The following is a 13,652-nucleotide window of genomic DNA, read 5'->3' on the forward strand; positions in this document are numbered from 1 at the left end:
AAATGAAAATTTGAAATACGATGTCCATGCATCGTTTTTGCCAAAAATAGGTTGCTTTTTCATTGTAAGCTCATTTACTTGTGTGGCTGCTGCCAAATAGCTTTGCACTTCTGTTGTCTGATGACAGGGAAGCAATTTTCTGCTGAACGTTTTGTACTAATGTATTTTCTGTGTATGAAATATATAGCTTCACGTACCTGATCGCTCTGTTGAAGCAGAAAAACACTGCTGACTTTCCATTTAAAACACATATTTTTTGATGGTGTGTGTTTTGAAAATTGATGGACGGGCCTTGAGAAATGTAACCACTCTCAAATTCATAGAAAGAGGTATGGATGCAAGGACTGACCATCCATGATATCAAAATTATAGGTGTGTTTGTTTACATGTATATTGTTTACAAACATTGGGATAAAACAAAGTTATATTCTGGGTTCTGATGGGGTACGACAGTTGAACTAAGCTCATGAGGCATAGGATTCATTTGTGAGTCCAAAAATGGATGTAGCAACTCCACATGTTGTTGTGTCTCTGAGAATCAGACTGGACTTCCTGGACAGTGTTGCAGCAGACTCATGTCTCTGTCATGTGGAGACTGGAGTAGTGATAGTCTGGTAGAGGCTGTATTCAGAACAGTAGGTCAGAGAAGCAGACAGTAAGTACTGGAGAGGCTGTATTCAGAACAGTAGGTCAGAGAAGCAGACAGTAAGTACTGTAGAGGCTGTATTCAGAACAGTAGGTCAGAGAAGCAGACAGTAAGTACTGTAGAGGCTGTATTCAGAACAGTAGGTCAGAGAACCACACAGTAAGTACTGGAGAGGCTGTATTCAGAACAGTAGGTCAGAGAAGCAGACAGTAAGTACTGTAGAGGCTGTATTCAGAACAGTAGGTCAGAGAAGCAGACAGTAAGTACTATAGAGGCTGTATTCAGAACAGTAGGTCAGAGAAGCAGACAGTAGGTACTGTAGAGGCTGTATTCAGAACAGTAGGTCAGAGAAGCAGACAGTAAGTACTGTAGAGACTGTATTCAGAACAGTAGGTCAGAGAAGCAGACAGTAAGTACTGTAGAGGCTGTATTCAGAACAGTAGGTCAGAGAAGCAGACAGTAAGTACTGTAGAGGCTTTATTCAGAACAGTAGGTCAGAGAAGCAGACAGTAAGTACTGTAGAGGCTGTATTCAGAACAGTAGGTCAGAGAAGCAGACAGTAAGTACTGTAGAGGCTGTATTCAGAACAGTAGGTCAGAGAAGCAGACAGTAAGTACTGTAGAGGCTGTATTCAGAACAGTAGGTCAGAGAAGCAGACAGTAAGTACTGTAGAGGCTGTATTCAGAACAGTAGGTCAGAGAAGCAGACAGTAAGTACTGGAGAGGCTCTAAGCACATTCAAGTTGTTTCTGGAATTGCATGACCAAGCCAAGGTCATCTGCCGAATGTGTGTGTGTGTTTACTTTATGACACAGTTCAACAGCGAGGGAATGTTAAAAGCCTTTTTATGGATCTGTGGCAGCACGTGTGTGTGTGTGTGTGTGTGAATGTGTGTATAAATCAGACAGAAGTGTGTGTTTAGCAGTCTGGATGTGTCCTCTAATGCCACGAGACTCCCCTCACACTGCACGTGCCCAGAACTCTTTATCCCCGCTGCAGTCTCCTCTCCTCTCCCATTCCTTACCAACTCTCAGGCAACTGGGCTGCTGTGAGAGTCACCTTGGCTCCATATGCCAGCACAGCTGCATCTCCCTCCTCATGGCTAGATCCAAGATGGCACCCAGTTTCTCCCTGCAGTGACCTGCTTCTCTCACACCTCTGCAGAGGCAGTTGCCCTGACAACATCAACGACAGCCTGCTATTGGTTCAAACCCTCTGCAAACGGACAGCCTTGGTGATTATGTAATGCAGAGACAGCTTCTCTGTGTTATTGTGAGGAGGACAATGTTTATGTAATTGGTGCCAGGGAAGGCAGGTCCAAGGAATTGATTAGGCTACCCAATAATGCAGTAGCACGTTGAAGATGTACTGCATCCAATTCCCAATATCATCATATGATCACTTTATTACAGTGTCGTGTAATGTTATTTAACATTACTAAAGTTAATCAGTGGAATCAGAGTGGTGTAATGTTATTTAACATTACTAAAGTTAATCAGTGGAATCAGAGTCGTGTAATGTTATTTAACATTACTAAAGTTAATCAGTGGAATCAGAGTCTGTAATGTTATTTAACATTACTAAAGTTAATCAGTGGAATCAGAGTGGTGTAATGTTATTTAACATTACTAAAGTTAATCAGCGGAATCAGAGTGGTGTAATGTTATTTAACATTACTAAAGTTAATCAGTGGAATCAGAGTCGTGTAATGTTATTTAACATTACTAAAGTTAATCAGTGGAATCAGAGTGGTGTAATGTTATTTAACATGACTAAAGTTAATCAGTGGAATCAGAGTCATGTAATGTTATTTAACATTACTAAAGTTAATCAGTGGAATCAGAGTCATGTAATGTTATTTAACATTACTAAAGTTAATCAGCGGAATCAGAGTCGTGTAATGTTATTTAACATTACTAAAGTTAATCAGTGGAATCAGAGTCATGTAATGTTATTTAACATTACTAAAGTTAATCAGCGGAATCAGAGTCGTGTAATGTTATTTAACATTACTAAAGTTAATCAGTGGAATCAGAGTGGTGTAATGTTATTTAACATGACTAAAGTTAATCAGTGGAATCAGAGTCATGTAATGTTATTTAACATTACTAAAGTTAATCAGTGGAATCAGAGTCATGTAATGTTATTTAACATTACTAAAGTTAATCAGCGGAATCAGAGTCGTGTAATGTTATTTAACATTACTAAAGTTAATCAGTGGAATCAGAGTCATGTAATGTTATTTAACATGACTAAAGTTAATCAGTGGAATCAGAGTGGTGTAATGTTATTTAACATTACTAAAGTTAATCAGTGGAATCAGAGTCATGTAGCCTAAAGGTTCTATGGCATAACATTGTGATGAACCTACATTCAAACACTTGGTCTTTAGCCTGTTGAAAAGAAACACAACGTTCCATCATTAGACTTGGCGACAGGCTCTGATGAAGATGCTGCAGGTTCCAGTCATTTACGGTGCGGTAACGGCACCGTCAGCATCTCATTAATAGTGACATGAAGGCACCGCTTACAGCATCACAGAGAGAGTGGAGCTGGCAGCACAGCATCACAGCCAATGACCTCAGCGGTTCTGCAGCAGAGAGAGAGAGAGAGACGTGAGAGAGAGAGCGGGTGAGAGGGGGAGGGGGAGAGAAGCGGTAATGGTATGAGACGCTCCTAATCTATAACCGGAGACGCAGACGGGACAGGACTGGACTGAGTGTGTTCGGTGCAGCTCCCGGAGCATCTGTCTGTCTCTGCGCAAGATGCTCAGCAGAACCGGGGAAAACCGATCGGCCGATTAACTACGTTAGTCCCTGTTAGGTTAAGGAAGAGAGTCAGAATGACTATCCCCAAAGACATTCCTGAAAAGTGGTTCCCCATCGTTCTTCCACTGCAACAGAAGAAACAACAAGGACTACATGCTGCTAAAACCAAGAAGAAGTGGACAGGTACTTCTGTCTGCCACTGTCACGTCAGTCATCTGTTTATATGCAGTGTGTGCGTGTTTGTTCATTGGATGGGGAAATGTGCTGTAGCTTCCATCTTTATGATTTATTGTGTTCTGACTGATGACAGACAGGATCTCCTTGCTATGTGAATAAACCATTCTACATCTCATCTGTTTGTCACTATTCAGTCCCTCTCATCCCTGATTTCTCACATCTCTGCAGTGTCCCCCATCTCCATCATTGTGTGTGTGTCGCTGTGTGTGTGTGTGTCTCTGTGCATGTGTCTGTTTGTGTGTGTGTGTGTCTCTCTGTGTGTGTGTGTCTCTGTGTTAGTGTGTGTCTGTGTGTGTGCGTGTGTGTGTGTGTGTGTCTGTCTGTGTGTGTCTCTGTGTGTGTGTGTGTGTGTGTGTGTGTGTGTGTGTGTCTGTGTGTGTCTCTCTGTGTGTGTGTATGTGTGTGTATGTGTGTGCGTGTGTGTGTGTCTGTCTGTGTGTGTCTCTCTCTGTGTGTGTGTGTGTGTGTCTCTCTGTGTGTGTGTGTGTGTGTCTGTCTGTGTGTGTCTCTCTCGTGTGTGTGTGTGTGTGTGTGTGTGTGTGTGTGTGTGTGTGTGTGTGTGTGTGTGTGTGTGTGTGTGTGTGTGTGTGTCTGTCTGTGTATGTGTGTGTGTGTGTGTGTGTGTGTGTGTGTGTGTGTGTGTGTGTCTGTCTGTCTGTGTATGTGTGTGTGTGTGTGTGTGTGTGTGTGTGTGTGTGTGTGTGTGTGTGTGTGTACACATCCACCATCATTTGACCTTTATTTAAACCAGTCTGTCTGTTACTGTGTCAGTTTCATTGTTTTACCTTAAAATGACAGAAAAGAGACTACTCTCTATTTCTCTACCTCTCTACCTCTCTCTCTCTCTACCTCTCTCCCTACCTCTCTCTCTCTTTCTCTACCTCTCTCTCTCTTTCTCTACCTCTCTCTACCTCTCTCTCCCTCTGACTCTCTCCCTCACTCTCTCTACCTCTCTACCCCGCTCTCTCTCGCTCTCTCACTCTCTCTCTCTCTCTCTCTCATTCCACCTCTCTCCACCTCTCTCTCTCTCCACCTCTCTCTCTCTACCTCTCTCTCTCCACCTCTCTCTCTCCACCTCTCTACCTCTCTCTCTACCTCTCTTTCTCTCTCTCTGTCCTCATTACGTACTCTTCCTGCTGTACTTCAGTAGCATCTGGTTGAACAGTATTTATCAATTACCTAGACTTCTGTACAGAGCATGTCAGTCACTGGATGGAGCGACAGTTATTTCATTAATTGGCCTAACAGGTTCTCTTAAGATTTGCAAAGTAAACAATGGGACAATATCAGACAGACCGTCCTCAGGGTTCAGTTAGGGAACATCTGTCACGGTTGTCGTAAGGAGAAGCGGACCAAAGTGCAGCGTGTGTGTCGTTCCACATTTTATTTACACTGTGAAACTATGCAATACATAAACATAACTAAAGAACAAAACAAACCGTGACGCAGAGGTGAAACATACACTACTCAAAAACAATCTCCCACAAACCCAGGTGGGAAAAAAACCCTACTTAAGTATGATCTCCAATTAGAGACAATGAGGACCAGCTGCCTCTAATTGGAGATCATCCCAAGCAAAACCACAAAACTAGAACATGAACATAGGAATACAAAACATAGAAAACCACCCTCTGTCACGCCCTGACCTACTCTACCATAGATAATAACATCTTACTATGGTCAGGACGTGACAACATCTACAAGACCAGGCAGCAGAATACAACCCACTAGATAGAACGTTGAATGTGTGTGTAGATAGAATAGTGTGTGTGTGTTGGTGTGTGTGTAGATAGAATAGTGTGTGTGAATGTGTGTGTAGATAGAATAGTGCATGTGTGTTGGTGTGTGTAAATGTGTGTGTAGGTAGAATAGTGTGTGTGTGTTGGTGTGTGTGTTGGTGTGTGTAGATAGAATAGTGCATGTGTGTTGGTGTATGTGAATGTGTGTGGCCACGGGGTGAGTCGAAGAACTGGTGCATCAGGAATTTGTGGCAGGTGCCGTCATGTCTCGAGAGAGAAAGGGGAGAAGGGGAGAGAGTGAGAGAGAAGGAGAGAGTGAGAGAGAAGGAGAGAGAGCTCCCCTGTGGATCTGCCTCTCTCATGGTAACACAGATCCATGCATCATGCCTCCACTCACTCACACACTATCCTCTCAACAGGATGATAGTAGCTTGTACAATCCTCCAGGCCTTGCTGTTATGATCTATGATAAGTCTAACCTAGTTCCTATGCTGTAGATGTCCCTGTGTCCCAGTAAAGAGGTTTAAAGGCTGGATAATGGGCTGCTGTATTGTTCTGCTGCGTAGCTCTGAGAGGCACTGTGGCTGGAGGCTGGAGCGTTCTGCTGCGTAGCTCTGAGAGGCACTGTGGCTGGAGGCTGGAGCGTTCTGCTGCGTAGCTCTGAGAGGCACTGTGGCTGGAGGCTGGAGCGTTCTGCTGCGTAGCTCTGAGAGGCACTGTGGCTGGAGGCTGGAGCGTTCTGCAGCGTAGCTCTGAGAGGCACTGTGGCTGGAGGCTGGAGCGTTCTGCTGCGTAGCTCTGAGAGGCACTGTGGCTGGAGGCTGGAGCGTTCTGCTGCGTAGCTCTGAGAGGCACTGTGGCTGGAGGCTGGAGCGTTCTGCTGCGTAGCTCTGAGAGGCACTGTGGCTGGAGGCTGGAGCGTTCTGCTGCGTAGCTCTGAGAGGCACTGTGGCTGGAGGCTGGAGCGTTCTGCTGCGTAGCTCTGAGAGGCACTGTGGCTGGAGGCTGGAGCGTTCTGCTGCGTAGCTCTGAGAGGCACTGTGGCTGGAGGCTGGAGCGTTCTGCTGCGTAGCTCTGAGAGGCACTGTGGCTGGAGGCTGGAGCGTTCTGCTGCGTAGCTCTGAGAGGCACTGTGGCTGGAGGCTGGAGCGTTCTGCTGCGTAGCTCTGAGAGGCACTGTGGCTGGAGGCTGGAGCGTTCTGCTGCGTAGCTCTGAGAGGCACTGTGGCTGGAGGCTGGAGCGTTCTGCTGCGTAGCTCTGAGAGGCACTGTGGCTGGAGGCTGGAGCGTTCTGCTGCGTAGCTCTGAGAGGCACTGTGGCTGGAGGCTGGAGCGTGCTGCTGCGTAGCTCTGAGAGGCACTGTGGCTGGAGGCTGGAGCGTTCTGCTGCGTAGCTCTGAGAGGCACTGTGGCTGGAGGCTGGAGCGTTCTGCTGCGTAGCTCTGAGAGGCACTGTGGCTGGAGGCTGGAGCGTGCTGCTGCGTGAGGCTGCCAGTCCCTTGAGGCTGTCAGGCAGGGAGCTGTATAAATGCTTAATGGTCCTGGCTGAAGACGCACAATGGGTTGGACCGGGACAGGCTTGGCTTGGACGGCTTTGGCTGTGGCAAAATGGGTTTGGAAGAGAAGCTGTGGTTGGCAGGCCTGTATATCTCTATCTACCTGCCTGCCAGCGGGCAAATGGCTGTTTTGTGTCCAACCTACCTGTCTGCCAGCGGGCAAATTACTGTTATGTGTCCAACCTACCTGTCTGCCAGCGGGCATGGGGCTGTTATGTGACCAACCTACCTGTCTGCCAGCGGGCAAATGGCTGTTATGTGACCAACCTACCTGTCTGCCAGCGGGCATGGGGCTGTTATGTGACCAACCTACCTGTCTGCCAGCGGGCATGGGGCTGTTATGTGACCAACCTACCTGTCTGCCAGCGGGCAAATGGCTGTTATGTGTCCAACCTACCTGTCTGCCAGCGGGCAAATGGCTGTTATGTGTCCAACCTACCTGTCTGCCAGCGGGCAAATGGCTGTTATGTGACCAACCTACCTGTCTGCCAGCAGGTATGGGGCTGTTATGTGTCCAACCTACCCGCCTGCCAGCGGGCAAATGGCTGTTATGTGACCAACCTACTTGCCTGCCAGCGGGCAAATGGCTGTTATGTGACCAACCTACTTGCCTGCCAGCGGGCATGGGGCTGTTATGTGTCCAACCTACCTGTCTGCCAGCGGGCATGGGGCTGTTATGTGTCCAACCTACCTGTCTGCCAGCGGGCAAATGGCTGTTATGTGTCCAACCTACCTGTCTGCCAGCGTGCAAATGGCTGTTATGTGACCAACCTACCTGTCTGCCAGCAGGCAAATGGCTGTTATGTGTCCAACCTACCTGTCTGCCAGCGTGCAAATGGCTGTTATGTGACCAACCTACCTGCCTGCCAGCGGGCAAATGGCTGTTATGTGTCCAAACTACCTGCCTGCCAGCTGGCAAATGGCTGTTATGTGACCAACCTACCTGTCTGCCAGCGTGCAAATGGCTGTTATGTGTCCAACCTACCTGCCTGCCAGCGGGCAAATGGCTGTTATGTGTCCAACCTACCTGTCTGCCAGCGGGCAAATGGCTGTTATGTGTCCAACCTACCTGTCTGCCAGCGTGCAAATGGCTGTTATGTGACCAACCTACCTGCCTGCCAGCGGGCAAATGGCTGTTATGTGTCCAACCTACCTGCCTGCCAGCTGGCAAATGGCTGTTATGTGACCAACCTACCTGTCTGCCAGCGTGCAAATGGCTGTTATGTGTCCAACCTACCTGCCTGCCAGCGGGCAAATGGCTGTTATGTGTCCAACCTACCTGTCTGCCAGCGGGCAAATGGCTGTTATGTGTCCAACCTACCTGTCTGCCAGCGGGCAAATGGCTGTTATGTGACCAACCTACTTGCCTGCCAGCGGGCAAATGGCTGTTATGTGTCCAACCTACCTGTCTGCCAGCGGGCATGGGGCTGTTATGTGTCCAACCTACCTGTCTGCCAGCGGGCAAATGGCTGTTATGTGTCCAACCTACCTGCCTGCCAGCGGGCAAATGGCTGTTATGTGTCCAACCTACCTGCCTGCCAGCGGGCATGGGGCTGTTATGTGTCCAACCTACCTGTCTGCCAGCGTGCAAATGGCTGTTATGTGACCAACCTACCTGTCTGCCAGCGTGCAAATGGCTGTTATGTGTCCAACCTACCTGTCTGCCAGCAGGCAAATGGCTGTTATGTGACCAACCTACCTGTCTGCCAGCGGGCATGGGGCTGTTATGTGACCAACCTACCTGCCTGCCAGCGGGCAAATGGCTGTTATGTGACCAACCTACTTGCCTGCCAGCGGGCATGGGGCTGTTATGTGTCCAAACTACCTGTCTGCCAGCGGGCAAATGGCTGTTATGTGACCAACCTACCTGTCTGCCAGCGTGCAAATGGCTGTTATGTGTCCAACCTACCTGCCTGCCAGCGGGCAAATGGCTGTTATGTGTCCAACCTACCTGTCTGCCAGCGGGCAAATGGCTGTTATGTGTCCAACCTACCTGTCTGCCAGCGTGCAAATGGCTGTTATGTGACCAACCTACCTGCCTGCCAGCGGGCAAATGGCTGTTATGTGTCCAACCTACCTGCCTGCCAGCTGGCAAATGGCTGTTATGTGACCAACCTACCTGTCTGCCAGCGTGCAAATGGCTGTTATGTGTCCAACCTACCTGCCTGCCAGCGGGCAAATGGCTGTTATGTGTCCAACCTACCTGTCTGCCAGCGGGCAAATGGCTGTTATGTGTCCAACCTACCTGTCTGCCAGCGGGCAAATGGCTGTTATGTGACCAACCTACTTGCCTGCCAGCGGGCAAATGGCTGTTATGTGTCCAACCTACCTGTCTGCCAGCGGGCATGGGGCTGTTATGTGTCCAACCTACCTGTCTGCCAGCGGGCAAATGGCTGTTATGTGTCCAACCTACCTGTCTGCCAGCAGGCAAATGGCTGTTATGTGACCAACCTACCTGCCTGCCAGCGGGTATGGGGCTGTTATGTGTCCAACCTACCTGCCTGCCAGCGGGCAAATGGCTGTTATGTGTCCAACCTACCTGCCTGCCAGCGGGCATGGGGCTGTTATGTGTCCAACCTACCTGTCTGCCAGCGTGCAAATGGCTGTTATGTGACCAACCTACCTGTCTGCCAGCGTGCAAATGGCTGTTATGTGTCCAACCTACCTGTCTGCCAGCGGGCAAATGGCTGTTATGTGACCAACCTACCTGTCTGCCAGCGGGCATGGGGCTGTTATGTGACCAACCTACCTGCCTGCCAGCGGGCAAATGGCTGTTATGTGACCAACCTACTTGCCTGCCAGCGGGCATGGGGCTGTTATGTGTCCAACCTACCTTTCTGCCAGCGGGCATGGGGCTGTTATGTGACCAACCTACCTGTCTGCCAGCGGGCAAATGGCTGTTATGTGACCAACCTACCTGTCTGCCAGCGGGCATGGGGCTGTTATGTGACCAACCTACCTGCCTGCCAGCGGGCATGGGGCTGTTATGTGACCAACCTACCTGCCTGCCAGCGGGCATGGGGCTGTTATGTGACCAACCTACCTGTCTGCCAGCGGGCATGGGTCTGTTATGTGACCAACCTACCTGCCTGCCAGCGGGCATGGGTCTGTTATGTGACCAACCTACCTGTCTGCCAGCGGGCATGGGTCTGTTATGTGACCAACCTACCTGTCTGCCAGTGGGCATGGGTCTGTTATGTGACCAACCTACCTGCCTGCCAGCGGGTATGGGGCTGTTATGTGACCAACCTACCTGTCTGCCAGCGGGCATGGGTCTGTTATGTGACCAACCTACCTGCCTGCCAGCGGGCATGGGTCTGTTATGTGACCAACCTACCTGCCTGCCAGCGGGCATGGGTCTGTTATGTGACCAACCTACCTGTCTGCCAGCGGGCATGGGTCTGTTATGTGACCAACCTACCTGCCTGCCAGCGGGTATGGGGCTGTTATGTGACCAACCTACCTGTCTGCCAGCGGGTATGGGGCTGTTATGTGACCAACCTACCTGCCTGCCAGCGGGCATGGGGCTGTTATGTGACCAACCTACCTGCCTGCCAGCGGGCATGGGGCTGTTATGTGACCAACCTACCTGCCTGCCAGCGGGCATGGGGCTGTTATGTGGGCAACAGGGGTTAATGCAGACTGGCATCAGATTTATTTCAGACTCTGACCAAAGAAACAACACAATGACCTTCAGAGAGAGAGAGAGAGCTGGAGGAAGGAGAGAGGGAGGGACAGAGAGAGGAATAGAGGGAGGAAGAGAGAGATGTAGATAGAGAGAGGGATGAGAGAGGAGTGGAGGGAAGGGAAGAAGAAAGGGATGCAGCAGGGAGGAAGAAAGAAGCAGCAGATAGATAAAATGGAGAGAAAAGTCTGCATTACTGTAACACAATATTGTCATTCCATGGCTAACACTGACAAGCCCCCCCTGTCCCCCCTTCCCTTTCTCTCTCTCTTTCGTTCTCTCTCTCTTTCGTTCTCTCTCTCTCTCTCTCTCTCTCTCTCTGTGTAAGCCATTGCAGGTGTTATGAAGAGTTTCAAGCCCTTAGCTGGTGAATGTTAGCTGAAGCTTGCTGCCCTAACCCTAACATGCCCTAACACCTGGAACAGTAATCTAACTGACTGTAACACCCTCCTCTTAACACTCACAGATCTGACAGTATGAGAGTTGACACATTGTGAAGTGGTATAGCAGCCTACAGCTCTCATTCGATCTATAAATATGTAGGATCTTGATTTGATCACCCTGTTGCAGGAAATGCAAACTTGTAGGGTATTCAAGGTTTTAAAAGGCTTCTAAAGTTTGTAATTTCTACTGAAATATGTCAGACTTTATTTGCCCTAAAGAAAAATGTATCAACCCTTAATTATAATCCACATAATAAGTTACATTTCCTGTTGCTGCAGCATTATTTTCCTGCTGTGAGAAACTGGCCAAATTAAGATCCTATCTCTCACACTGACTGCCAGCAGTGTTGTGGTACAGCTCAAACTTCAAGCCTGGTGTGTCCTTAGGGCCTAGGTTAATATCTTCTTATGGTCCATCAACTGTTTATATAGGGCCTAGGTTAATATCTTCTTATGGTCCATCAACTGTTTATATAGGTCCTAGGTTAATATCTTCTTATGGTCCATCAACTGTTTATATAGGGCCTAGGTTAATATCTTCTTATGGTACATCAACTGTTTATATAGGGCCTAGGTTAATATCTTCTTATGGTCCATCAACTGTTTATATAGGTCCTAGGTTAATATCTTCTTATGGTCCATCAACTGTTTATATAGGGCCTAGGTTAATATCTTCTTATGGTCCATCAACTGTTTATATAGGGCCTAGGTTAATATCTTCTTATGGTCCATCAACTGTTTATATAGGGCCTAGGTTAATATCTTCTTATGGTCCATCAACTGTTTATATAGGGCCTAGGTTAATATCTTCTTATGGTCCATCAACTGTTTATATAGGGCCTAGGTTAATATCTTCTTATGGTCCATCAACTGTTTATATAGGGCCTAGGTTAATATCTTCTTATGGTCCATCAACTGTTTATATAGGGCCTAGGTTAATATCTTCTTATGGTCCATCAACTGTTTATATAGGGCCTAGGTTAATATCTTCTTATGGTCCATCAACTGTTTATATAGGGCCTAGGTTAATATCTTCTTATGGTCCATCAACTGTTTATATAGGGCCTAGGTTAATATCTTCTTATGGTCCATCAACTGTTTATATAGGGCCTAGGTTAATATCTTCTTATGGTCCATCAACTGTTTATATAGGGCCTAGGTTAATATCTTCTTATGGTCCATCAACTGTTTATATAGGGCCTAGGTTAATATCTTCTTATGGTCCATCAACTGTTTATATAGGGCCTAGGTTAATATCTTCTTATGGTCCATCAACTGTTTATATAGGGCCTAGGTTAATATCTTCTTATGGTCCATCAACTGTTTATATAGGGCCTAGGTTAATATCTTCTTATGGTACATCAACTGTTTATATAGGGCCTAGGTTAATATCTTCTTATGGTCCATCAACTGTTTATATAGGGCCTAGGTTAATATCTTCTTATGGTCCATCAACTGTTTATATAGGGCCTAGGTTAATATCTTCTTATGGTCCATCAACTGTTTATATAGGGCCTAGGTTAATATCTTCTTATGGTCCATCAACTGTTTATATAGGGCCTAGGTTAATATCTTCTTATGGTCCATCAACTGTTTATATAGGGCCTAGGTTAATATCTTCTTATGGTCCATCAACTGTTTATATAGGGCCTAGGTTAATATCTTCTTATGGTCCATCAACTGTTTATATAGGGCCTAGGTTAATATCTTCTTATGGTACATCAACTGTTTATATAGGGCCTAGGTTAATATCTTCTTATGGTCCATCAACTGTTTATATAGGGCCTAGGTTAATATCTTCTTATGGTCCATCAACTGTTTATATAGGGCCTAGGTTAATATCTTCTTATGGTCCATCAACTGTTTATATAGGGCCTAGGTTAATATCTTCTTATGGTCCATCAACTGTTTATATAGGGCCTAGGTTAATATCTTCTTATGGTCCATCAACTGTTTATATAGGGCCTAGGTTAATATCTTCTTATGGTACATCAACTGTTTATATAGGGCCTAGGTTAATATCTTGTTTTGGTAGGTCAGACAGGACTGTGTGTTTTGGTAGGTCAGATGGGGCTGTGTGTTTTGGTAGGTCAGATGGGGCTGTGTGTTTTGGTAGGTCAGACAGGACTGTGTGTTTTGGTAGGTCAGATGGGGCTGTGTATTTAGGTAGGTCAGACAGGACTGTGTGTTTTGGTAGGTCAGACAGGACTGTGTGTTTTGGTAGATCAGACAGGACTGTGTATTTTGGTAGGTCAGACGGGACTGTGTATTTTGGTAGGTCAGATGGGGCTGTGTGTTTTGGTAGGTCAGATGGGGCTGTGTGTTTTGGTAGGTCAGATGGGGCTGTGTGTTTTGGTAGGTCAGATGGGGCTGTGTGTTTTGGTAGGTCAGACAGGACTGTGTGTTTTGGTAGGTCAGATGGGGCTGTGTGTTTTGGTAGGTCAGACAGGACTGTGTTTTGGTAGGTCAGATGGGGCTGTGTGTTTTGGTAGGTCAGATGGGACTGTGTGTTTTGGTAGGTCAGATGGGGCTGTGTGTTTTGGTAGGTCAGATGGGGCTGTGTGTTTTGGTAGGTCAGA

At 47.3% G+C, this 13,652-nt stretch overlaps 1 protein-coding gene across 1 annotated transcript in view; it reads left to right on the forward strand.

Annotated features, from left to right (window-relative positions):
* Window positions 1-13,652, forward strand: part of LOC106595355 (phospholipid-transporting ATPase ID) — an 82,783-nt gene that overhangs the window by 5,510 nt on the left and 63,621 nt on the right. The window lies entirely within an intron of this gene.

Source organism: Salmo salar, chromosome 05, assembly GCF_965601325.2.
Source record: "Salmo salar chromosome 05, fSalSal1, whole genome shotgun sequence".
Taxonomy (NCBI): Eukaryota; Metazoa; Chordata; class Actinopteri; order Salmoniformes; family Salmonidae; genus Salmo; species Salmo salar.